A 25,495-nucleotide genomic window follows, 5' to 3' on the forward strand; every position below is an offset into this window, starting at 1 on the left:
TAAGGTTATTGTAAAGTACTTGTTTAGAATGTGCATAGTATAAAGAGTGTAAGCTGGGAAAATGGTTTACATGTGAGTAAAATACAGTGTTTGTAATTATTTGGATAGCTATCTGATTTTTTCCAACAGTGGTAAGAGAATTTGTACAGGATATGGAAAGGAGAGTGTTGTGTTGGCAGACATGGGAATTGTTTCATGAAATAGAAAAAGAAAGTGCATTTTTATTTTCTTTGGAAGTGATACAGGAAAATTTTTGTTTTTCCCTCTCCACTCCATTTGCAATGAAGGATTTAAATATAGCAGCATTCTCTATATGCCATGAAATCTCTTATATTTTCAAAATTAAGTAAATAGGTATCATCATTGTAATCATCTATAATCATTCTACAGCTAAATAAAATATATGCCTAATAACTGTCAGAATTAAATTTAAATATGTCAGACTACAAAGCCTGTATTCTTTTCTACCTAACACAGACTCTAAATGCCAGTGAGTTATATAAATGGAAGCACATAGCATTCTATGATATGTCATAGGATTTTTTAAATTCTATTTACAAAAGCACCGACATATAATACTTAGAAACACATTTAACAGATGACATGAAAGATTTTTAAACTGAAAACAAAACATTACTGATACGAATTTTAAAAGACCTAAATAAATAGTGGGATAAACCATATCAGTAGTTTGGAAGATTGAATATGCCAAAAAAATAAGCAATGCTTTTCTAGCTTTATTGAAGTGTGATAGACTTAATATAATAATTTACTGGATATAAGTGCAAATTATATATATATATATATATATATATATATATATATATAGGCTTCCCAGGTGTTGCTAGTGGTAAAGAATTTGTCTGCCAATACAGGAAACATGAAATGTGGGCTCGATCCCTATGTCAGGAAGATCCCCTGGAGGAGGGCATGGAAGAGCACTCTAGTATTCTTACCTGGATAATTCTCATGGACAGAGGAAACTGGCTGGCTACAGTCCATAGGGTCAAAAGAGTTGGGCATGACTAAAGTGACTTAGCATGCACACAGACACACAAATACACACAGACACACACACATATATATATAGGGTGTACAACCTGATGTTTTGATATATGTGTACATCGGGATGTATAAAACATATACACAATCAAGATAATTAGCATATCCTTCATTTTATATAGTTATCATTCTTTGAACAACTTCTAAAATGAAGAAAAACATTGGAAGGTTTAAACTACTTATGATAGTTTCTCTATGAGCTTCATATAAGTATATAGAATGTAGTGGAGAATTATAGGAATAGACTTACACATAAATGGGCAATTGATTTTCAACAAAGATGCTGAGTCAGTTAAAGGGGAAAAAATAATTTGGCTAACAGTGCTGGAGCAAGTCAGTATGTTATGAAATATTATCTATGTGAGATATTAAGAACATTGACTTTCCTTCATACTACAACAAAATTGACATAAAATATAACATAAATAAGTGGAGAAGGCAATGGCACCCCACTCCAGCACTCTTGCCTGGAAAATCGCATGGACAGAGGAGCCTGGTGGGCTGCAGTCCATGGGGTCGCACAGAGTTGGACACGACTGAAGTGACTTAGCAGCAGCAGCAGCATAACATAAGTAAGTAAGTGAAGGTTGCTCAGTTGTGTCTGACTCTTTGCGACCCCAAGGACTACACGGTCCACGGAATTCTCTAGGCCAGAATACTGGAGTTGATAGCCTATCCCTTCTCCAGGGGATCTTCCCGACCCAGGAATCCAACTGGGGTCTCCTACATGGCAGGTGGACCCTTTACCAACTGAGCTATGAAGGAAGCCCTTAATAAAAAAGCTATATTAATATCTTCTAGACAAAAATAGAGAAAAAAAAATTTGTGATATTAGAATAAGAAAATATGTTTTCAGACAAAATAATCTGGCATACTAAATAAAGTAAAAATGATAAATTGGACTTGATCAGAACAAAAAACCTAAAAAAATAAAAATGCAAATTATAGAATGAGAGAAATGTTTTAATGTGCATATCTGAGAAAGGATTTACAGGCAGAATACATGAAAGACTTTTACAACTCAATCATGATATGGGGAAAAACTCACTAAAAAAATCAAAATATTTGAACAAGTAGTAGAGAAAATAAACCTAAAAACCATTAAGCAATAAAACTATCCTCAATAGAAGCAGAAATAAAGTAAATGCAAATTAAAACAAAAAAATGAGAGCCACTAAATAGATATTTTCTAGAATGACTAATGCTAAAATGACCAAAAGTTTGGTGAGGCTTTGGAGCAACTGAAACACTTATAGATGACTAGAAGTATAAAAATGAACATCTACTTTGGAAAACATTTTTTTCTCTTTCTTAAATAATTTAAACATAATCCTCCTATATGATCCAGCTTTCCACTCCTACATATTTACACAGAAGAAATGAAAATATATATCCACACACAAAAAAAAACAGGTACCTGAATATTATAGCAGCAAAATTCACAATAGTCAAAAGTGAAACAATCTGATTTTCCATCAGTATATACGTGGATGAATAAAATGTGTTGTGTATTTCAATGGGATACTTCTTAGCCACAAGCAGAAACCAAAAATTACTGATGAGCACAACCTCATCTCAAAATCATGCTCAATGAAGGATACCAGGTACAAAATTGTGCAGATAAATGCAAATTAGTGTATAGAGATAAGAAGCATGCCATTGCTGACTCCAGGTGTGGAAGAAGGAGTATATTACCAAAACACCTGAGAAATTGTGTGTTCCAAAGGCTGGGGGTAGAATATACTAGATTTTGATCATTATGGTAATTGCAGAGATTTATAACATTGTCACAAATCATTGAACTATACAGTTGAAGTGGATCAAGTTTATGGTACATAAAACATGTCTCAATATAATCAGTGAGAAATCAGTAAAAATTATGACTAAAAATCTTACCCCATGGGCTATATAGTCCAAGGAATTCTCCAGGCCAGAATACTGGAGTGGGTAGCCTTTCCCTTTTTCCAGGGGATTGTCCTAACCCAGGGATCAAACCCAGGTCTCCTGCAATGCAGGTGGATTATGTACCAACTGAGCTTTCAGGGAAACCCATCCTTAATATGATAAATAAGCTAAATTGAACTAGTAAGGGGACTACTTGTAAATGTCCAGTCATAGTATTATTTTATCATGATTCATATATGTGTTTGATTGGTCTTCCAGGAGATGCAGTAGCACTTAGCAAGAATCAGTAGAACTGCAAGCTTTATTTAGATCCCAAAGAGTGCTTAAACACTAAAATGACTTAGGAAATACAAAAATACTGCTTTTGAACTGTGGTGTTGGAGAAGACTCTTGAGAGTGCCTTGAGCTGCAACGAGATCAAACCAATCAACCATGAAGGAAATAAGTCCTGAATATTCATTGGAGGGACTGATGCTGAAGCTTAAGCTCCAACAGTTTGGCCGCCTGATGCAAAGAACTGACTCGTTGGAAAAGATCCTGATGCTAGGAAAGATTGAAGGTGTGAGGAGAAGGGGATGACAGAAGATGGTTGGATGGCATCACTGACTGGATGGACATGAGTTTGAGCATTCTCTGGGAGTTGGTGATGGACAGGGAGGCCTGGCGTGCTGCAGTCCATAGGGTTACAAAGAGTCAGACACAACTGAATGACTGAACTGAACTGAACTGAAAATTCTGCACTGCTTTTTAAGTATCATTAGGGAATAAAAGACGAATATAAATTTTAAAAGTTCTTGGAAAAGTTCCTTATAAAAGCAATATTGCACACTTAAGTAGGAAAGAAATTAATTTAAATTGTCTATTCCTCAGTGTTCCAAAGGTCTTAGAAGCTTTATCAAGAAAATAAGAATATTTGCTAACCTCTTGCATGTAGACATTGGTATCATTTATGTTTTTAAAATAAAGTGACTGTAGTGTTGTCTATTATTTGTAATTTTATTTGATAAAATATTACACAACAACTGTTTTCCTGTTCTTATACTTTGACTATTCCCAAAGTATCTTTTGGATACTTACTACATGGTCAAAAATAAATTATTTGCCACAGTGGCCAAAACAAAAAAGAAAAGAGAAATGTTTCCTATTCTTAGAAATATTATTGGGGTTGGTCAAAAACTTCATTCAAATTTTTCTTTAAGATGTTATGGCAAAATCTGAACAAACTTTTTGGCCAACTAAAATACTTATGAAACTGAAATTAAATTGAGCATACTCTGAATTTAAAATGGTATTAAAATTTTTAAAAGTATTGACAAAGTATGTTCATGCAATAAAACTGATGACAATAAAATAAATAAATAAATCTGCTGGATTCCAAAGGATGGTAGAAACTTTGAACTTTAAAACCCTGTGTTTGTCCTAATGTTTTAACAAGAAAAGAGAATTCAGAATGTCTGCCCATTCTGAAGTAGCCATGAGCCATAAACTTTTCAATAAAAAATAAATGGGTGGAAGAAAATAGAAAGCATAGAGCTTAACACAATATCATTATACAATGAATATGATCAACTACATTAAATCTATATGCTCTAAAGAGAAACACATCTAGAATATTAAAAGGATGATTTAATAGTGTTCTCAGGTTGGCATCAGTTCAGTTCAGTCATTCAGTCGTGTCCAACTTTTTTGCAACCCCATGAACTGTAGCATGCTAGGCTTCCCTGTCCATTATCGACTTGTGGGGCTTGCTCAAACTATGTTCATTGAGTTGGTGATGCACAGCAGGACCCAGGAGAAAGGAGCAGTGACCTCACAAGAGGCTGACCCAGACTTGCCCATGAGTGTCCAGGAGAATCCAGCGGAGGTGTGGGTCAGTGGTGGCCTGCTTCAGAGTCAGGGGCCCTGAGTGTGGCACTGGACCTTTTGAAGGGGGTGGCAATTTTCCAGGGCTTCCCTGATAACTCAGTTGGTAAAGAATCTGCCTGCAATGCAGGAGAAACCAGTTCGATTCCTGGGTTAGGAAGATCCCTTCAAGAAGGTATAGACTACCCTCTCTAATATTCTTGGGCTTCCCTGGTGGGTCAGCTGGTAAATAATCTGTCTGCAATGTGGGAGACCTGGGTTCACTCTCTTGGTTGGGAAGATCACCTGGAGAAGGGAAAGGCTACCCATTCCAGTATTCTGACCTGGGGAATTTTGTGGACTGTATAGTCCTTGGGTTGCAAAGAGCTGGACACGACTGAGTTACTTTCACTTTTCAGCCAAGGTCAGGGGACGACAGAGGAGGAGATGGTTGGATGGCATCACTCACTCAATGGACATGAGCTCGAGCAAGCTCTGGGAGTTGGTGATGGACAAGGAAGTCTGGCATGTTGCAGTCCATGGGGTCACAAAGAGTCAGACAGGACTGAGCCACTGAACTGACTGAACTGAATGCCATTATCTTCATTACTTCCACCATAGTTTGGCCTCAGATAAAACAACATGGAGGGAACACAGCCCAGCACAGCAATAGAAAATTGGATAAAAGATTTACTGAGCATGACCCCACCTATCAAAAAAACCCAGTGTTCCCTCTCAGTCAGTCTCTCCCATCAGGAAGCTTCTATAAGGCTCTTATCCTTACAATCATAGGGCAGATAGAATGAAAACCACAATCACAGAAAACTAACCAATTGATCACATGGACCAGAGTTCAGTTCAATTGCTCAGTCGTGTCCAACTCTTTGTGAACCCATGAACTGTAGCATGCCAGGCCTCCCTGTCCATCACCAACTCCTGGAGTTCACTCAAACTCACGTCTATTGAGTCAGTGATGTCATCCAGCTATCTCAGCCTCTGTCGTCCCCTTTTTCTCCTGCCCCCAATATGTCCCAGCATCAGAGTCTTTTCCAATGAGTCAAGTCTTCACATGAGGTGGCCAAAGAATTGGAGTTTCAGCTTTAGCATCAGTCCTTCCAAAGAACACCCAGGGCTGATCTCCTTCAGAATGGACTGGTTGGATCTCCTTGCAGTCCAAGGGACTCTCAAGAGTCTTCTCCAACAGCACAGTTCTAAAGCATCAGTTCTTCGGTGCTCAGTTTTCTCCACAGTCCAACTCTCACATCATACATGACCACTGGAAAAACCATAGCCTTGACTAGATGGACCTTTGTTGGCAAAGTAATGTCTTTGCTTTTGAATATGCTATCTAGGTTGCTCACAATTTCCTTCCAAGTAGTAAGTGTCTTTTAATTTCATGGCAGTAATCATCATGCAGTGATTTTGGAGACCAAGAAAATAAAGTCTGACACTGTTTCCCCATCTATTTCCCATGAAGTGATGGGACCAGATGCCATGATCTTCGTTTTCTGAATGTTGAGCTTTAAGCCAACTTTTTCACTCTCCTCTTTCACCTTCATCAAGAGGCTTTTCAGTTCCTCTTCACTTTCTGACATAAGGGGGGTGTCATCTGCATAACTGAGGTTATTGATATTTCTCCTGGCAAACTTGTTTCCAGCTTGTGCTTCTTCCAGCCCAGAGTTTCTCATGATATACTTGGCATATAAGTTAAATAAGCAGGGTGACAATATACAGCCTTGACATACTCCTTTTCCTATTTGGAACCAGTCTGCTGTTCCATGTCCAGTTCTAACTGTTCCTTCCTGACCTTCATACAGGTTTCTCAAGAGGCAGGTCAGGTGGTCTGGTATTCCCATCTCTTTCAGAATTTTCCACAGTTTATTGTGATCCACACAGTCAAAGGCTTTGGCATAGTCAATAAAGCAGAAATATATGTTTTTCTGGAACTCTCTTCCTTTTTCCATGATCCAGCAGATGTTAGCCATTTGATCTCTGGTTCCTCTGCCTTTTCTAAAACCAGCTTGAACATCAGGAAGTTCACTGTTCACATATTGCTGAAGCCTGACTTGGAGAATTTTGAGCATTACTTCACTAGTGTGTGAGATGAGTGAAATTGTGTGGTAGTTTGAGCATTCTTTGGCATTGCCTTTCTTGGGGATTGGAATGAAAAACTGACCTTTTCCAGTCCTGTGGCCACTGCTGAGTTTTCCAAATTTGCTGGTATATTGAGTGCAGCACTTTCACAGCATCATCTTTCAGGATTTGGAATAGCTCAACTGGAATTCCATCACCTCCACTAGCTTTGTTCATAGTGATGCTTTCTAAGGCCCACTTGACTTCACATTCCAGGATATCTGGCTCTAGGTCAGTGATCACACCATCATGATTATCTTTGTCGTGAAGATCTTTTTTTGTACAGTTTTTCTGTGTATTCTTGCCACCTCTTCTTAATATCTTCTGCTTCTGTTAGATCCATACCATTTCTGTCCTTTATCGAGTCCATTTTGTGTGAAAAGTTTCCTTGGTATCTCTAATTTTCTTGAAGAGATCTCTATTCTTTCCCATTCTCTTGTTTTCCTCTATTTCTTTGCATTCATCACTGAGGAAGGCTTTCTTATCTCTTCTTGCTATTCTTTGGAATTCTGCATTCAGATGCTTATATCTTTTGTTTTCTAATTTACTTTTCACTTGTCTTCTTTTCACAGCTATTTATAAGGCCTCCTCAGACAGCCATTTTGCTTTTTTGCATTTCTTTTCTATGGGGATGGTCTTGATCCCTGTCTCCTGTACAATGTCTCGAACCTCCGTCCACAGTTAATCAGGCACTTTGTCTATCAGATTTAGTCCCTTAAATCTATTTCTCACTTCCACTGTATAATCATAAGGGATTTGATTTAGGTCATACCTGAATGGTCTAGTGGTTTTCCCTACTTTCTTCAATATAAGTCTGAATTTGGCAATAAGGAGTTCATGGTCTGAGCCACAGTCAGCTCCCGGTCTTGTTTTTGCTGACCATATAGAGCTTCTCTGTCTTTGGCTGTAAAGAATATTATGAGTCTGATTTCGGTGTTGATCATCTGGTGATGTCCATGTGTAGAGTCTTTTCTTGTGTTGTTGGAAGAGGGTGTTTGCTATGACCAGTGCATTCTCTTGGCAAAACTCTGTTAGCTATTGCCCTGCTTCATTCCGTATTCCAAGGCCAAATTTGCCTGTTACCCCAGTGCCGGGAGCCGGCATATTGCATATTGAGTGAGGATCTGGAATAGCTCAACTAGAATTCTATCACTGCCGGGGGCCAGCGTGAGGCGCTCCGCCGATGGCAAAGGTCATGAGGAAGGAGGCTAGGCATATGCAAAGGCGGGATCGGGCCTCAGGAGTCCCCCTGGAAATTCTCGAGCATCTACCCCCAAAACCAGAGTCTGCCTACTTTTTGCTTTGTTCTTTCACCTACACCTCTGACTTTACGGGGGGCTGTCCCCCACGACCTCTTTCTGAAAAAAAAAAAAAATTAGCTTACAGCTCCAGTTAATAATTCCTGGGTGTGACAGTGTTTAACCTACAAACTCCTTTGGAAATCCTCTAGCCTGCCTGAATTGGTTTTTCCGGCCACATATGATTGTTCAGAGCCTCCCAACTGTGAGAGGCAGGAGATGTTCTAAACTGTCTAAACATAGATTCTTTTGAGTAGTTAAAAGATTGATTAGAAGTTGTATTGGCGAAGGGTTTTTCACTTATTGAGCCAATGTTTGCTGCTAAGTCTCCATACTTCTTACCTACTGTGTCCTTGGCAGGGTATTGATTGATATAATGGGTGTATAGAAATGTAAAATACAGCTTTGTCCAATGCTTTTTTGGAGGTGGCACCCGAACCCCCAGGTGTTTCTTGACTTCCTACTTTTGCATTCCAGTCCCCGATAATGAAAAGGACATCTTTTTTGGGTGCTTGTTCTAAAAGGTCTTGTAGGTCTTCATAGAACCGTTCAAATTCAGCTTCTTCAGCAATACTGGCTGGGGCATAGGCTTAGAATACCGTGATATTGAATGATTTGCTTTGGAAATGAACAGAGATCATTCTGTCATTTTTGAGATTGCATCCAAGTACTGCATTTTCAACTCTTTTGTTGACCATGATGGCTACTCCATTTCTTCTGAGGGATTCCTGCCCACAGTAGTAGATATAATGGTCATCTGAGTTAAATTCACCCATTCCAGTCCATTTTAGTTCACTGATTCCTAGAATGTTGACATTCACTCTTGCCATCTCCTGTTTGACCACTTCCAATTTGCCTTGATTCATGCACCTAACATTCCGGATTCCTATGCAATATTGCTCTTTACAGCATCAGACCTTGCTTTTATCACCAGTAACATCCACAACTGGGTATTTTTTTTGCTTTGGCTCCATCCTTTCATTCTTTCTGGAGTTATTTCTCCACTGATCCTCAATAGCAATTTGGACAACTACTGACCTGGGGAGTTCATCTCTCAGTTGCCTATCATTTTGCCTTTATATATGGTTCATGGCAGTCTCAAGGCAAGAATACTGAAGTGGTTTGCCATTCCCTTCTCCAGTGGACCACATTCTGTCAGACCTCTCTACCATGACCCGCCCATCTTGGGTGGCCCCACACACAATGTCTTAGTTTCAAAGAGTTGGACAAGGCTGTGGTCATTGTCACTAGATTGACTATTTTTTTGTGATTATGGTTTCAGCCTTGTCGAACTCAATGAAACTATGAGCCATGCTGTGTAGGGCCACCCAAGACCGATGGGTCATGGTGAAGAGTTCTGACAAAACGTGGTCCACTGGAGAAGGGAATGACAAACCACTTCAGCATTCTTGCCTTAAGAACCCCATGAACTCTATGGAAACAGGTTGGCATAACAGTAGTATAAACTGGGTGATCTTTATAAGAGAAATATATGGTTTAACAGTTCTTAAGGCTAGACTTAGAAGTCTTGAATAAAAGTGTGGGCAGGATTGGTTCCTCCTGTGAGCTGTTAGAGAGAATTCTGCATCATGCCTTTTCCAACCTCTGATAGTTGCAAGGGGCTTTCCTGATAGCTCAGTTCATTAAAAATCTGCTTGCAATACAGGAGACCCTGATTTGATTCCTGGGTCAGGAAGATCCACTGGAGAAGGGAAAGGCTACCCACTCCACTACTTGGACTTCCCTTGTGGCTAAGCTGGTAAAAGATTCCACTTGCAATGCACAGCTATAAGAGTTCCTGGACTTGTAGAGGATGTTCTCTCAGTATCCTCACATTGTCTTCCACTTGTGTCTGTGTTCAAAATGTTCCATTTTTATAAAGGATACCAGTCATATTGAATTGGGGCTGACTCTACAAAGATCTTGTTCAAAAATAAGATCACATTCACAGGTACTGTGGATGAAGACTTCTGGGAGAACACAATTCAACCTGTAACAAGTACTTAAAACATCAAAAATAATTGCTAAAAAACTGCAAAATTTCAGAGTATAAATGTCATTTTGATTACACCTGGCTAGTAAATGGTTAATCAATAAACTATACAACTCTAATTATTTTAAATATCTAGCATATTGCCCACTGCTTATTGTGTTAAAATAGGTAAAAGTGAGTTGAGAGATGGGAGCTTTTGGTGTATTTTTCTGGTATTAGATATCTACGTAATATTAAGAAAAGAATATAAACTAAAACAATTGATTTAAATCATATCTGATATATGAATTCACAATTGTCTTAGTTTTAAAACTTACAAATGAGATGAAATAGAAATACCCTAAAAGTAAAATCAAATTTTCAAAAATACCTCCTTTGATTTAAGTAGTAAATCCAATCAGAATGTATTAATATGATACAGAAAAAAGGCAGAAATCTTTGATGTCAAAATGTGTTAATTTAGTAAAATATAGAAAACATTTTTTATCTTCACTAAAGATAAGTAAAATAGCAGAGGAAATAATAGAATGACAATGTCATCTAAGACACATTTCGTTATTCCATTTTAGTCTGATCTTTCTACAGTTTAATTATGTTGTTCATTTCTTCACAATATATTATGAACCTATCATTAACATAATGCAAATAAGAATGGTGCATAAATACTCATTTGAAATAGCTTGATGATGTGCAATTGGACTGACTCAAATGTTTGAACACATAATATTTGTAATATTATTTGGAATATAATGGGACCTTTACTGACATAACGAAAGTGGTGAGAATCAGATTCAAATAGATTTTAAAGTAAAAAAATTCCTGTCCAATGTAAGAAATACTTATCTGGTCCTGATAAAGTTTTAAAAGTTGAGAAATGAAATAGACATTTATACTGTTCTATGCTAAAGACCAGAGAAGGCTATGGAACCCCACTCCAGTACTCTTGCCTGGAAAATCCCATGGACAGAGGAGCCTGGTAGGCTGCAGTCCATGGGGTCGCTAAGAGTTGGATAGACTGAGTGACTTCACTTTCACTTTTCACTTTCATGCATTGGAGAAGGAAATGGCAACCCACTCCAGTGTTCTTGCCTGGAGAATCCCAGGGACGGGGGAGCCTGGTGGGCTGCCGTCTATGGGGTCGCACAGAGTTGGACACGACTGAAGTGACTTAGCAGCAGCATGCTAAAGACCTTTGTTTACACTGAAGCTCACTTTATCATATTCTAAACTAGCCACTTGACTAGTAGCAGCCAATGTTTACAGACTCTTTTAGGGCACACCAGAGTAGTTTTTTCTGGTGACGTTTTAGAGTATAGCTCTCCACTTCTCAGCTATGTTATAAAAGAAACTTGGTGAACTATAAAATTCAATGAATCTATGCTTCTAGTGATATTGACAATAATCTCTGAGATTTACAAAATGCAGTCTTTCCATTTCTTTTCTCTTTTTGTCTTATTTGAAAGAAGTTTTTTTTTTTTTTTTTTTTTTTTTTTTTTTTTACTTTAACTTCTGTTTATGTCTGTGAGTGATGTAAGAATGTTGAATAGTTTATTCCTTGTATTGGTTAGGATGATGGCTTGTATTCATAAGAAGTGATGTTCTGATAGTATGCATGGGCTTATATTAGTAATAATAAAAAGAGAACTAGAAGATGTAATATTTAGAAATAATCACAAGTCAAGTCTTGGACATTTCAATTAGAGGCACCAAAATAGGCTGCTATTAACCATCGGATGGTGAATTGGACAAATCAATACAATTCATACCCTGTTTCTGCCAGGGTCCAGCCCCAGCTGATCCAGGGTATTCGAAGGAGAGACGGCATAGGCGAGGGTCAGGAAACAACTGCTTAATTAAACGTTAATTAAGGATATAAAGAGTAATAGAATGAGGACAGCTCAGTAGGAAAATTCAGTGGAGAAAAGAGGCTGAGTAGCTTGGTTTACGCGGGGGACCAATAAGACTTCAAGACAAGAAGCTTGCACCACTTACGTAGGCCGCAGGCGTCCTTCTGTTCTCCCGAAGGAGAGGAGACACTGAGGCCTCCCCGGTCGGATCTTAGAAGCCCAGGCATAATTAGTAAGCATGGTGGGTTCCGCACTCCAGATGGAGACTCAACCAGAGTGAGAGAGAGAGAGACATGGGGAGACCAGTCTTTCGAGGAACTGATCCCAATTCTTTATTTTCCATGGTCTACTTTTATACACTGAGATGTTATGCAAAAGTCACGCGGGGTCAGCAGTCCTGACTTTTATCAAAGTCAGGTGCTTCATACAAATGTATACAGAGGTCTTAGGGGTGTTACATCATCTTCTGGCCAGGGGGCCTGCTGACAATTTACGACCCTCTCCTTGTGACAGCGGTCAGTCAACCAGGACACTTATTTCTCCAGGGGTGATTATTCTTAAAACAGACGCCACCCAAATAAAGTTACATTCCGATAGGGTGAGGGTATAGTGGGTTTTAGTTAAGGAAAGAATTTACTTAGCCTAAGGTCTAACGTGATTAATATCAAAGGTTAATACTTATTTCTTCTATATATTCATTTATGTGTGTAAGGGCAGGGGATATGGAGACTTAGCAACAAACATTGGCTCAACAAATGAAAAACCCTTCACCAATACAATTTCTAATCAGCCCACTATACTTATACTAATGGTTTTCTAACTTCTCTAAAGAACCTGTTTTTAGAAGGTTTAAAGCATCTCGTGCCTCTCACGGTTGGGAGGCTGTGAGCAATCACATGTGGCCGGACAAGCCTGTCAGGCAGGCTAGAGAACCTTCAGAGGAGTTTGTAGGTTAAAACACTCCTATCATGCCCAGGAATTATTATTAACTGGAGCTCTAAGTTAACTCCTTCTCCGAAAGAGGTGGTGGGGGACAGCCCCCCGTAAAATCAGAGGTGTAGGTGAGAGCACAAAGTAGTAAAGTAGGCAGGCTCTGGTTATGGGGGTAGATACTTGAGAATTTCCAGGGGGACTCCTGAGGCTTGATCCCGCCTTTGCGTATGTCAAGCCTCCTTCCTCATGACCTTTGCCATGGGCGGAGTGCCTCACACCGGCCCCCAACATGTTTCCTAGCCACATGATTTAGCAGCTCATATAAGGTGAAAAGAACACTAGATGATGACTGTCTGGCAACCAGGAACAGTGGAGATTAATATAAAAATATAATGTACTTTATTCATTTAAAATGAACTTTATAACTGTTAATATCTGTTTACTCTGGTGCCTTTTGGCCAATGAATTCTATCTGGGGTTAGGATATATGAGGATACAAATTAAAGTTGATAAATACAAATATAGCTCGGATATAGGGAGTGATTTGTATAATTTAGTTCTCTGATGGCAGTATACAAACAGAATTATGTTGCTCAGCCTCACAATAAACTGAAACTGCCAACAATAGAGAAAATCCCTTTTCACTTTTAAGAGTATTTAGCTTTAAACAAACAAACAAAATTATTGTCCCCTACGGCTAGATGACTTGGCCACCATTACACAGATAGTTAATTGAGTTAATATGGAAAAAAGAAGTTTCAGACACTAGTTAATTAAGTTAATAGTGTCAGTAAGTTCAGAGATCTTTCTTGCAAATGAGTCTTCAGTAAGGTTGGAGGAGTCTTGCAATTTATGCTTGAAGGAGTCTTGAGTCTCAAAGCATTTTATCACTTTATAATAAAACTTTAAGTCATGTGCATTTCATTCATCATTAAGTTCAGCAAGTAGCTCTGGAAATAAAAACATTCTCTTTAGTTTCCACTTAGCTGTAATCCTTAGTGCATTTTTTATGTGCTAAGTTGTTTCAGTCATGTCCGACTCTTTGCGACCCTATGGACCATAGCCTGCCGGGTTCCTCTGTCCATGGGATTCCCCAGGCGAGAATACTGGAGTAGGTTGTCATGCTCTCCTCCAGGGGATGCTCTTGACCCAGCGATTGCACCCACATCTCTATCTCTCCTCTTCCTTATCTAAAGAACCACCTAGGAAGCTTGCATTTTTGTATAATCTTTAACAAATCTAACAAATACTTGATATAACTTTGATTTTTTTTCTGAGAATTATTATTTCCTTCACAATATTCATAAAATGCACAAAGTACTACTATAAAAAAAAAGTTCTTCTATTGATTTCCAGCATTAATTATCAATGGGAAACATATTTTCTTCAGGTGGGTAAAGAATGGTCTTGGTGGTGCTAAAAAAAAAACAACTATTTTTATACAGCAAAGATAACCAGTACACAAACAGATGGCGAGCATGTTTGTGTTACTAAAGATTCAAGGGAGTTCTTAAAAAAACAAAAGATAGAGGAAGAAGACAATGGAAAAAAAGGTGAAGAAGCACTTACTTATATTAATAGAAATAATTTATGAAACAATATTTACTTATCTAAATAAAAGGCCAATGACTTTTTGAAAGTCAGCTGAAAAGAGTTATAGATACTCTTACCAGAAGATCTCCCCTTTAAGATCCTTGCATCCCAATGCAGAACTCTTGGTTCTTTTTTCTTGTTCACATTTTTTGTCCTTCATTTTATCTGATATTCTTCCTTTACTCAAATCTTCACTTGAAATCTTCATTTGGTTGGTAATGAATGCCCATGACATAGTCAGCAATTCTTTCTTTCAAAACATATTCTTCACAGTGTTCACCTGCTGTACTTTCCCTTGGTAGGAATCCTGTGTTTTAGCCTGGTCAACTCTGGTTCTGAAATTCAAATTACATTCATCATCAATTGAGGAGATTTGTTTTGAATTTTTATCTTATTTTATTTTCAAGAGTTAGATATTTCACCTGGATGCAAAAATGAAAATATCACCTTTGCATTATGACATTAAGTACATGAAATTCTTAAAAAGTATAACCTAGAAAATTCTTATTCATGTCAGGAAAATGAGAAAAAAGTGATATGTCTAAAATTCTGGACCAGGAAGGCTGCACATCCTCTGCTTAAACAAATATCTCCTTGATAGTGTGATGCTAGATCATTTCTACTTTCACCATCATCACTGATCCAAACTGCATCTATAGTGTAATTCAATTGATGAAAATCCATTTGTAAAGGATATATCCATTTATATCTCTGCTAAAATATCTATCCAAAAAACAAATGCTCACTAACTATAAGAACAGTAACCCTCAGTTTTCTGTCATTATGCTTTTTGTTTTTCAAGGCTTACCACTAATAGATATATTGCAGCTTTATGTGTTCATTTATTTACCATTTGTTTTCATGCTTTAGGTGTTATGCTTACATGGAGAACATATTTTCAGATGTGGAATGAAACCAGTGTTAAGTGAAAACCATATGATTACTTCTAAAAAAAAGTCTCAGTAAAACTAAGATGATATAACAATTTCAAATGCATGCTTCCAAATAAGTGTATTGATTTTAGCAAAACTATGTTTTATTATCATCATAAAACAATCCGTTTTAACAAATGGCACCTTAGATATTATATTCTGATTCCTACTACAAATTACAGGACTTCCCTCATTGCTCAGTGGGTAAAGAATCCGCCAGCAATGCAGGAGACCTGGGTTCAGTCCCTGGGTCAGGAAGATCCCCTGGAGAAGGAAATGGCAACCCACTCCAGTTTTCTTACCTGGAGCATTCCAGAGAGAGAGGATCCTGACAGACTACAGTCCATGGGATTGCAAGATTTGGACATGACTTAGCAACTAAACAACTACAAATTCCCATTTAGTGCTTTAAAGTTTTATTTTCTAAAATAAGATTATTATATTTTCATCTGGGAAAATAAAAAAAAACATCTGTAATTGAATATGAATTACTGAACTTACTGATATTTCCTAATGTTTTCAAAAAGCATGAAATTTTATGATCTCCACCATTATCAATAATCTGAAAATTTATAAAACTGAAATATTTATCCTTAAGCATGAAATAATGTAACACATTAGGATGTAGACAAATTTTAATTTGAACATTTAGATTATGACACAGTTGTTAAAACTAAGACACAGAAAACTTTTCTTCTTAGCAAATTCTTTGGTGATGTTGCAAATACCTTGGGACACTTCAATATTTTCCATCTCAGTAAGAAGTGGATTGAAATAATAAAGTTCAGAATAGTGGTCTTCTACATTCTGTGTCTGGTTTTCATTCTGCATTAGGTTTTATTTATTTATTGGTATCACTTGCATGTGATCAGGTAGTGTACATGGAGGTATGTTTTTTGTTTTCACCTGGATTCATTCAGAAGTTCTCTGAAATCTGCAACTATTCACATGGGTGTTAGGATGAGACTGAAGTGAGGACCTATTATGTCTGCAGCCAAACAGCTGAATGAAATCAGCATGCTAGTTAATTCTGCCTCTCAGACAGTTCCTAAAATGTATCCTGAGATTCCTGAGGGGCCCTGAATGGTGCTTTGGAAAATTCACATCGCCATGCTCTACTCAGGACATAATAGGAGCCTGACAGGCTGTAGATGACATGAACATTTATAAATGAAAAAATACAACCAGGAAAGAGCATACTAAAAAAAAAAAATTACAAAAGCACAATTCTAGTCAACTAAACAACTTAAACACTCACCACCTACTTTTGCTATCTGTGGTAGGCTGCATTACTATTCAGCAGGTGTCTGCTGCTCCCTCTGGGAGAACATTTTAACCCCCTACCCAATAAAATTACACTCAACTACAAGGCTTCCTTGGTGGCTCAGATGGTTAAGAATCCACCTGAAATGAGGGAGACCTGGGTTTGAGCCCTGGGTTGGGAAGATCCCCTGGCGGAAGGCATGGCAACCCACTTCAGTGCTGGAGTGGGGGACCAATACTGAAGTGGTCTTGCCCGAAGAATCCCCATGGACAGAGGAGTCTGATGGACTACACTCCATGGGATTGCAAAAAGTTCAACATGACTGAATGATTAAGCACACAGTGCATCTCTGCAGGACTTGTTTGGTCTGATGTCCTGAGAGAGGAAGTAAAACGTGTCACTTTCAGTAAAAGAACCATCATGCTTTCTCTTTTCTTTTTTTTTTTTTTAACTAATTTATTTATTTTTTTAATTTTATTTTATTTTTAAACTTTGCATAATTGTATTTTCCTATGAAGACTAACAAGGGTCCTCTTATTGGCTGCTCCTTTAACTTGAATTCTGGAAGGAAGATACAGCATAAAACAAAACAAAACAAAAAACACAGTTGATCTATGGAGTATAGACAGCAGGAGCAAAAACAAACAGCTCTGGATTAGCCATAGAAGAAGTGAATATTCAGCCACAAACTGAGATAACTGGTTTCATAAACTAATCTGTATAACAGCAAGAGGCCTCTCCTGCACAAAATGCAAGTAAATGATGTTTCTGGATTTGCTTGAGAGATATCAACAGATGTGAAATTGGAGAACTTCAAAAACATATATTAAAAATCAGATTTAAAATTTTAACCCCAGATTAAAAGATACAAAGCTTTACAAAAAGATACAAAGATTTATTTTGCCAGTTATGTCAAAAATAATACTTATCTCTTTACCCAGTGTCCTCAAAATAAGGGTTCAAGGGAATATTGTAAAAATAATATGATCCTGTTCAGTTCAGTTCAGTTCAGTCACTCAGTCATGTCTGACTCTTTGCGACCCCATGAATTGCAGCAGGCCAGGCCTAACATTCATTAATATTAATTAATAAATAACAATAAAATATTAATTGCTATTAATAGAAACAATATTTAAAGATTACCATTTAAACACTTAACATGGTCCATTACTGGTACTTTCAAAATTTGTGTCAGTAACATATTTATTTCTAGATTAAGGAATAGGTTTTGTAACCATCAACCATCCTAAGCATGACCCATGAATCTGTGACATACATAGACACTTAAACCTCAAAATAAAATTAACACTCTATATTATATGAAATTAAGTATTTCTGAGCAATTTGGGAGTAAATGCATATTTGTTTTATTTAGGAAAACATTATCTATCCCTAAGAGTGAACATCAGCACTTTAGGAAACAGTGAACTAAAATGGACTGGAATGGGTGAATTGAACTCAGATACCATTTTATCTACTACTGTGGGCAACAATCCCTTAGAAGAAATTGAATGGCCATCATAATAAATAAGAGTCTGAAATAGAGTACTTGGATGCAATCATAAAAACAAAAGAATGATCTCTGTTTGTTTCCAAGGCAAACCTTCAATAACACAGTAATCCAAGTCTATGCCCTGACCAGCAATGTAAAGAAGCTGAAGTGGAACGGTTCTATGAAGACCTACAAGACCTTCTAGAACAAACACCCTGAAAGATGTCCTTTTCATTATAGGGTGCTGCTACTGCTGCTAAGTCGCATAGGCCGTGTCTGACTCTGTGCGACCCCATAGACGGTAGCCCATCCGGCTCCCCCGTCCCTGGGATTCTCCAGGCAAGAACACTGGAATGGGTAGTCATTTCCTTCTCCAATGCGAGAAAGTGAAAAGTGAAAGTGAAGTCACTCAGTCGTGTCTGACTCTTTGCAACCCCATGGACTGCAGCCTACCAGACTCCTCCATTCGTGGGAGTTTCCAGGCAAGAGTACTGAAGTGGGGTGCCTTGCCTTCTCTATCATTATAGGGTACTGGAATGCAAAAGTAGAAAGTCAAGAGATACCTGGGGTAACAGGCAAATTTGCCTTTGGAGTACAGAATGAAGCAGGGCAAAGGCTAATAGAGTTTTGCCAAGAGAACACACTTGTCATAGCAAATACCCTTTTCCAACAATGCAAGAGAAGACTCTACACATGGACATCACCAGATGGTCAACACCAAAATCAGATTGATTATATTCTTTACACCCAAAGATGGAGAAGCTATATAATGTCAGGGACAATAAGACCAGGAGTTTCTGTGGCTCAGATCATGAACTCCTTATTGCCAAATTCAGACTTTAATTGAAGAAAGTAGAGAAAACCACTTGTCCATTAAGGTATGACCTAAATCAAATTCCTTACAATTATACAGTGGAAGTGACAAATAGATTCAAGGGATCAGGTCTGATAAACAGAGTGCCTGAAGAACTATGGACAGATGTTCATGATATTGTACAGAAGGCAGTGATAAAGACCATCACAAAAGAAAAAGAAATGGAAAAAGGCAAAATGGTTGTCTGAGGAGACCTTACAAATATCTGAAAAAAAGAAGAGGAACAAAAGGGAAAGGAAAAAGGAAAGATATACCCATTTGAATGCAGAGTTCCAAAGAATAGCAAGAAGAGATAACAAAGCCTTCTCAGTGATCAATGTAAAGAAATAGGGGAAAACAACAGAATGGGAAAGACTAGAGATTTCTTCAAGAAAATTAGATACCAAGGGAATATTTCATGCAAAGATGGGCACTATATAGAACAGAAATGGTATGGACCTAACAGAAGCAGAAGATATTAAGAAGAGGTGGCAAGAATGCACAGAAGAACTATGCAAAAAAGATTTTCATGACCCAGACAACCACGATGGTGTGATCACTCATAAAGAGCCAGACATCTGAAAGGCAAAGTCAAGGGGGCCTTAGGAAGCATCACTATGAGCTAGTGGAGGTGAGTAATTCCGGTTGAGTTATTTCAAATCCTGAAAGATGATGCTGTGAAAAGGCTGCACTCAATATGTCAGCAAATTTGGAAAACTCAGCAGTGGCCACAGGACTGGAAAGGGGGAGTTTTCATTCCAACCCCGAAGAAAGGCCATGCCAAAGAATGATCAAACCACCACACAATGCACACATTTCACATGCTAGCAAAGCAATGACCCAAATTCTCCAAACCAGGCTTCAACACTAGGTGAATCATGGACGTCCAGATGTTCAAGCTGGATTCTGAAAAGGTAGAGGAACCAGAGGTCAAATTGCCAACATTTGTTGGAGAATCGAAAAAGCAAGAGAGTTCCAGAAAAGCATGTGCTTCTGCTTTATTGACTATGCCAAAGCCTTTGACTGTGTATATCACAATAAGCTGTGGAGAGTTCTTAAAGAGATGGGAATACCAGACACCTATCTGCCTCCTGAGAAATCTGTATGGTCAAAAGCAACAGTTAGAACTACACATGGAAAAACAGACTGGTTCCGAATTTAGAAAGGAGTACGTCAAGGCTGTTTAGTGTCACCCTGTTAATTTAACTTATGTGGAGAGTACATCATGTGAAATGCTGGGCTGGATGAAGCACAATCTGGAATCAAGATTTCCAGGGGAAAAATCAATAACCTCAGATATGCAGATGACACTACACTTATGCCATAAGTGAAAGTACGACGATCTAAAGAGAGTGAAAAAGCTAGCTTAAATCTCAACATAGACAACTAAGATCGTGGCTTCTGGTCCCATCTCTTAATTAAATAAATGGGGAAACAATAGAGACTTTATTCTTTTCGGCTTCAGAATCATTGCAGATGGCCCTTGCAGCCATGAAATTAAAAGACGCTTGCTTCTTGGAAGAAAAGCTATAACCAAACTTCAGTTCAGTGCAGTCCCTCAGTCGTGTATGACTCGTTGCAACCCCATGGCCTGCAGCACACCAGGCCTCCCTGTCCATCACAAACTCCCAAAGCTTACTCAAACTCATGCCCATTGAGTTGGTGTCCGTGATGCCATCCAACCATCTCATCCTCTGTCGTTTCCTTCTCCTCCCACCTTCAATCTTTTCCAGCATCAGGGTCTTATCAGATGAGTCAGTTCTTCGCATCAGGTGGCCAAAGTTTTGGAATTTCAGCTTCAGCATCAGTCCTTCCAATGAACAGTCAAGACTGATTTCCTTTAGGATGGACTAGTTGGATCTCCTTGCAGTCCAAGGGACTCTCAAGAGTCTTCTCCAACACCATAGTTCAAAAGCAGCAATTCTTTGGTACTCAGCTTTAATTATAGTCCAAATCTCACATCCATACATGACTACTGGAAAAACCATAGCTTTGACTAGGTAGACCTTTGTTGGCAAAGTAATGTCTGTGCTTTTTAATATGTTCTCTAGGTTGGTCATAACTTTTCTTCCAAGGAGCAAGCATCTTTTAATTTCATGGCTGCATTCACCATCTGGAGTGATTTTGGAGCCAAGAAAATAAAGTCTGTCATTGTTGCCATTGTTTCCCTATCTATTTGCCATGAAATGATGGGACCAGATGCCATGATCTTAGTTTTCTGAATGTTGAGTTTTAAGACAACTATTTTCACATTTCTCTTTCAGTTTCATCAAGAGTCTCTTTAGTTCTTCTTCACTTTCTGCCATAAGTGTGGTGTCATCTGCATATCTGATGCTATTATATTTCTGCCAGCAATCTTGATTACAGCTTGTGCTTCGTCAAGCCCAGCATTTCTCATGATGTACTCTGCATATAAGTTAATAAAGCAGGGTGACAATATGTATCCTTGACCTACTCCGTTTCTGATTTGGAACCAGACTATTGTTCCATGTCCAGTTCTAACTCTTGCTTCTTGACCTGCATACAGATTTCTCAAGAGGCATTTCAGGTATTCTGGTATTCCCATTTCTTTAAGAATTTTCCACAGTTTGTTGTGATCCACACAGTCAAAAGCTTTGGCATGGTCAATAAAGCAGAAACAGATGCTTTTCTGGAACTCTCTTGCTTATTTGATGATCCAGCGGATGTTGGCAATTTGATATTTGGTTCCTCTGCCTTTTCTAAATTCAGCTTGAATATCTGGAAGTTCATGGTTCAGGTATTGTTGAACTCTGGCTTGGACAATTTTGAGCATTACTTTGCTAGTGTGTGAGATGAGTACAATTGTGCAGCAGTTTCAGCATTCTTTGCATGGACTTTCTTTGAGATTGCAATGAAAACTGACCTTTTCCAGTCCTGTGGCCACTACTGAGTTTTCCAAATTTGCTGACATATTGAGTGCAGCACTTTCACAGCATCATCTTTTAGGATTTGAAATAGCTCAACTCGAATTCCATCACCTGCACTAGCTTTACTCATATTGATGCTTCCTAAGGCCCACATCATTTCACATTCCAGATGTCTGGCTCTATGTGAGTGATCACACACCATTGTGATTATCTGGGTCTTGAAGACCTTTTTTTGTATAGTTCTTCCATGTCCAACCTAGACAGCATATTAAAAATCTGAGACATTACTTTTCCGAAAAGTTTCACTTAGACAAAGCTGTAGTTTTTCCAGTAGTCATGTACGGATGTGAGAGAGTCAATTTTTAGGCAGGTTGATAAGAAGTCTAGGGTCCCTGAGGAGGAGAAAGTGATGTCTGGGATTCTGGAAGAGGAGATAGAGGTCTGGAATTTTCAAGAAGGGAAGAACAAACTTTTTTTTTTTTCTACATTGTTTAGTCTTAGTAAGGATTATACAACAACTGTGTATCCTGCTTGAGGACAGTTTTTCCTTCTTGAAAACCTTCTGACTAATCCTGCTATTTTAAAATGTGTATTATGGAAGTGGGTCTGGTAAGATCTTTCTATTGTAGTTGTAATCCTCTCATCTTAAAATATAAATTGTGGGATTGGGTCTAGTAAGATCTTTACAACCTTGAGAAATTCTTTTGACTTATTGCAATAATCAATTAAAAAAGTATATGAATCTCTTGCTTAAACCACTGAGGTGGGCACTCTCTGTTCCCCTTCTGATGTATATGTCAGAAGCTTTCTATGTCCTTTTTAATACTTTAGTAAAACTGTGTTACAAAAAAGCTCTTGAGAAATCAAGCCTGGTCCCTGGTCTCAAAGCTTAGTCTTCTACTTTGGAGATCATGCATCTGACATTGTTCCCTGTAAGCTATCATTTGGGCTATAAAGAAAGCTGAGAGCTGAACAATTGATGCTTTTGAACTGTGGTGTTGGAGAAGACTCTTGAGAGTCTGTTGGGCTGCAAGGAGATCCAACTTGTCCATCCTAAAGGAAATCAGTCCTGAATATTCATTGGAAGGACTGATGCTGAAGCTGAAACTCCAATACTTTGGCCACCTGTTGCAAAGAACTGACTCATTGCAAAAGACCCTGATGCTGGGAAAGATTGAAGGCAGGAGGAGAAGGGGATGACAGAGGATGAGGTGGTTGGATGTCATCACTGACTCGAGCTTTGGGAGTTTGTAATGGACAGAGAAGCCTGGCGTGATTCAATGCATGGGGTCACAAAATTTGGACACTACTGAGTGACTGAAATGAACTGACATACAATACTCAATTAAAACACAAACAAAATCTTATAAAGAAACATTTCAATAGAACAATTGATGATGAAATATAATTAAAATTTTCATCAAATACTAGTTAAGAGTGCTTCGTTCTTCTTTTTAAAATAGCAACATCTAATCAATGGCCATGTTCAGTGAACTCTAGTAAAAACTAACTTTGATTTATATCAGGCACTGTGCAAGAATTTTGCATATAGTATTACAATGAATTTTTGCAAGAATTTGAGAAATAAGTATTGCTATTATCTTCAGTTTACCAATGCAAATTGACAGCTACAGAGATGAAACATTTTGGCCAAAGTACATAAACCATTAAATGATAAAGATGATGTTTGAAACCTGCTCTTCCTGAATTTAGTCTCTGTTGTTCTCCAGTATATAATGTTGTCTTTAGAAGCTCTTAAATCTTGGAATCTTCAGTTTCCATTCCTTCTTCCAGTTTTCTAGCTCAGACAACCATCATTTTTTTTTTTTTCGATTACTACAAGTACCTTTTTATTGATTTGCTGCCTCCACAACATAAATCTAATCAAGTTATTCACTACTCGACTGTTTAAAACTTGTCCAAACAAGGCAATTTATTACATGACTCCTGCTTCCTTTTGTAGCCTTAGATTTCAAAACTTCCTAGTTTATGGGATGTGCTCTAATTTTACTTTTTTTCCTTCAGCTCACTGACAATGTCAGGCTATCTCTTGGCTTGACACTAATGCCTGCATCTTCTCTGACTTCTTTTCCCATAAAATGCTGTCTTCATCTACTAACTCAATATCACATCTTACTCAATAATTGGTCTTACCTGAAAAAGCCTGCTTATGTGCCTGCACCCCAATTGTATTCAAGTAGTCTACAAGCCTCCTTGATCTGAAAAGCAGCATATCAGGGAAGATGGAAAATTTGCACATTACTGAGGAGCAACTGTCAATGATGACCTAAAGGATTTCTCCATTGGCCCACCTGCATGCTCTATTTTCTAAGATCAGGAACTAGCACTATCACTAAGGTTTCTCTGGACTCATTAAGCCTGTCTTGTAGCAATGTCTTCCAGTGGAACTCAAATTCACAGATCCTTGGCTTCCACTGGAAAATAAATCAAAGATTAAACCTAAATACTGATTTAAAAAGAAAAGCAATGTCCTAACTTTTCCATCATAGAGTTCACAACTATAAAATCTCATAAACAGCTTTCACATTAACGTTTAAATTTACTCCTTAAATAGATGTGTTTATGCTTATAATTTAAGCTTCTGTTTACCTTTAAACCAAAGCATCTCTATGTTTTCATTAGGAATGCTTAGGGTAATATACATATAGATGAATGAAGTATGTGTTTCTGGTTCATGTTAGTGTTATTGATTATGGTAGGTAGAAATTTAAAGATATCTGTTTACAAGTTATTCAATCAAACACTAAGTACTGCTATCAAGAGACTTTGCAGATAAAAATTAAAATCATTAATGTCTTACTTGAAATAAGGAGAGTATCTTGAATTTTCCAGGAGTGTCTAATATAACTACATAGGTCTTTAAAGGTAGAAAAATTTTTCTCCAGCAAGTAAAGGAGATGAGTCATAAGATGAAAGTAGAAGAAATGAGGCAACAGGGAGGGCATTGAAATCTTGAAGATGGTTAAAATGAGGTTATTACTTGGAGACATGCTACTGTATGAGATATACAATCTGCAGTGAAATGTACTACAAATGAGTGAAATGATAACATTTCTTGTGTTAAAACACTGAGATGTTTTATTCCCCTGTGTATGTGTTCAGGGTTTTCCTCTTTCAGTCATTAAGTCCTGTCAAATTCTTTACTACTACATGGACTGCTGCATGCTAGGCTTCCTGTCCTTCACAATCTCCCAGAGCTTGCTCAAACTCATGTCCACTGAGTCCATGATACCATCCAATCATCTCATCCTCTGATGCCCCTTCTCTCTTGGCCTCAGTATTTCCTATCATCAGTGTCTTTTCCAATGAGTTGGCTCTTCACATCAGGTGTTCCAAGTATTGGAGCTTCAACATCAGTCCTTCCAATGAACCAGGTACATACAGACAAAACCATATGAGCTTAAAATGAAATTATTCTAGCTGCAAGGAATCTGGAAGG

This window comes from Bubalus bubalis, chromosome 1 (genome assembly GCF_019923935.1).
Source record: "Bubalus bubalis isolate 160015118507 breed Murrah chromosome 1, NDDB_SH_1, whole genome shotgun sequence".
Lineage (NCBI taxonomy): Eukaryota > Metazoa > Chordata > Mammalia > Artiodactyla > Bovidae > Bubalus > Bubalus bubalis.